This window comes from Rhinopithecus bieti, unplaced genomic scaffold, assembly GCF_001698545.2.
Source record: "Rhinopithecus bieti isolate Rb0 unplaced genomic scaffold, ASM169854v2 scaffold_13400, whole genome shotgun sequence".
Taxonomy (NCBI): Eukaryota; Metazoa; Chordata; class Mammalia; order Primates; family Cercopithecidae; genus Rhinopithecus; species Rhinopithecus bieti.
In genome coordinates, this window is record NW_016807991.1 from 3,264,947 (window position 1) to 3,267,678 (window position 2,732).

Here is a 2,732-nt window from a genome sequence, read left to right on the forward strand (position 1 = left end):
GGGAGAGTCCATTGTTTCATCTTTTTTTTTTTTTTTTTTTTTTTTTCTGAAATGGAGTTTCGCTCTTGTTGCCCAGGCTGGAGTGCAATGGCACGATCTCAACTCACCACAACCTCTGCCTCCTGGGTTCAAGCAATTCTCCTGCCTCAGCCTCCCGGGTAGCTGGCATTACAGGCATGCCCGGCTAATTTTGTATTTTTAGTAGTGACGGGGTTTCTCCATATTGGTCAGGATAGTCTCGAATTTCCGACCTCAGGTGATCCGCCCACCTTGGCCTCCCAAAGTGCTGAGATTACAGGCATGAGCCACCGCGCCCGAATTTTATTTATTTATTTTTTTTTAGACAGGGTCTCACTCTGTCACCCAGGCTGCACTGCAGTGGTGCAATCATAGCTCACTGCAACCTTGAACTCCTGAGCTCAAAGACTTCTCCTGCCTCAGCTCCCTCCCAATCCCAAGTAGCTGGGACTAAAGGCACATACTGCTGCACGCTGGTTTTGCTTGTTCATTTGTTTTAGATTCAAGGTCTTGCTTTTTTGCCCAGGCTGGTCTTGAACTTCTGGGCTCAAGCAATCCTCCCACCTTGGTCTCCCAAAGTGCTGGGATTACGGGCATGAGCCACTATACCCGGCCTCATCAGATTCTTGGAAGTCCTTGATTCAAAAAAATTTTTTAACTTAAAAATGTGATCTCGTACTTTTGTAAAAGAAACAACAAACCAAACCAGAACAAACTCCTCTTGTCCCTTCTCCAGGGCCATCCAGAATTCTTACTGTTCTCTCCATCTAAGACCAGCACCAAGTTGAATGGACACTACTTTTTTTTTTTTTTTTTTTTTTTTTTTTTNCGGAGTCTCGCTCTGTCTCCCGGGCTGGAGTGCAGTGGCCGGATCTCAGCTCACTGCAAGCCCCGCCTCCCAGGTTTACACCATTCTCCTGCCTCAGCCTCCCGAGTAGCTGGGACTACAGGCGCCCGCCACCTCGCCCGGCTAGTTTTTTGTATTTTTTTAGTAGAGATGGGGTTTCACCGTGTTAGCCAGGATGGTCTTGATCTCCTGACCTCCTGATCCGCCCGTCTCGGCCTCCCAAAGTGCTGGGATTACAGGCTTGAGCCACCGCGCCCGGCCTATGGACACTACTTTTAAGCTGGCTCTGGCTTCCAAGCCCTGGCACATGGTGGCAGCAGCGTGTCTCCAGCCTGGACACTAGAGCCATCACTGCTTTTCTGGGCTTCAAGCTTCGGTTCCCCACAAACCACCCTCCAGGCCCTTCCTCGATGGGACTTACACTCTAGTGAGAGAGAGGGACAATGAACAAACCAATACACAAGATGATTTCAAAGGAAAGAGGGTGATGGGAAACTTTTGACTAGTGAGAGAAGAACAGTTGAGGAGGGGCATTTGGTCCAGCCCTAAATTATGGGAAGGGACCAGCCACATAAAAAGATCATATAATGGCGGGGCACGGTGGCTCACACCTGTAATCCCAGCACTTTGGAAGGCAGAGGCGGGTAGATCATGAGATCAGGAGATCGAGACCATCCTGGCTAACACAGTGAAGTCCCATCTCTACTAAAATACAGAAAATTAGCTGGGCATGGTGGTGGGCACCTGTAGTCCCAGCTACTCAGGAGACTGAGGCAGGAGAATGGCGTGAACCTGGGAGGCAGAGCTTGCAGTGAGCCGAGATCACGCCACTGCACTCCAGCCTGGGTGACAGAGGGAGACTCTGTCTCAAAAAAAAAAAAAAAGAATTTTCACTTGTAAATTTGAGCTATTTGTTTATCCTATAAATACTTGTTTAAGAAAGGCAGGATGGGCTGGCCGCGGTGGCTCATACCTGTAATCCCAGCACTTCGGGAGGCCCAGGCGGGCAGATTACCTGAGGTCAGGAGTTCACAACCAGCCTGACCAACATGGTGAAACCCCATCTCTACTAAAAATACAAAAATAGGCTGGGTGTGGTGGCAGGCGCCTGTAATCCTAGCTACTTGGGAGGCTGAGGCAGGAAAATTGCGTGAACCCAGGAGACGGAGGTTGCAGTGAGTGAGCCAAGATAGTGCCATTGCACTCCAGCCTGGGCAACAAAGAGGGAAACTCCACCTAAAAAAAAAAAAGAAAGGCAGGATACTTAATTTTTGTCCTTCAATGCCAGCTTTTAGAGTAATCTCGATAACAGCCAACCTAGCCAAAGACAGACAGCTTGTACTTAGATATGGGGTTGACTCAGTTCGAATTTTGCCTAACAGGAGGTCTTTACTGATTCATATTCGTCATAATTATGTTTGATTCTGTAATTATGCTGTTTGTTTTGATTCTGTAACTTTTACTATATAGAATGTACTTTTCCCCTCCTAGTGATTTGCAAAGCGTAATCCTATTTTTACTAGTACTACACCTTTTTTTTTTTTTTTTGAGGTGGAGTCTTGCTCTCTCACCCAGGCTGGAGTGCAATGGTGCCATCTTGGCTCACTGCAACCTCTGCCTCCCGGGTTCAAGCCATTCTTCTGCCTCAGCCTCCTGAGTAGCTGGGATTAGAGGAGCCCGCCACCATGCCTGGCTAATTTTTAATTAATTTATTTTTTTTTTTGTAGAGACGGGGTTTCGCCATGTTCACCAGGCTGGTCTCGAACTCCTGACCTTGGGTGATCTGCTTGCCTCGGCTTCCCAAAGTTCTGGGATTACAGGTCTGAGCCACGGCGCCCGCCAATAATTACTTTTTTTTTTTTTTTTT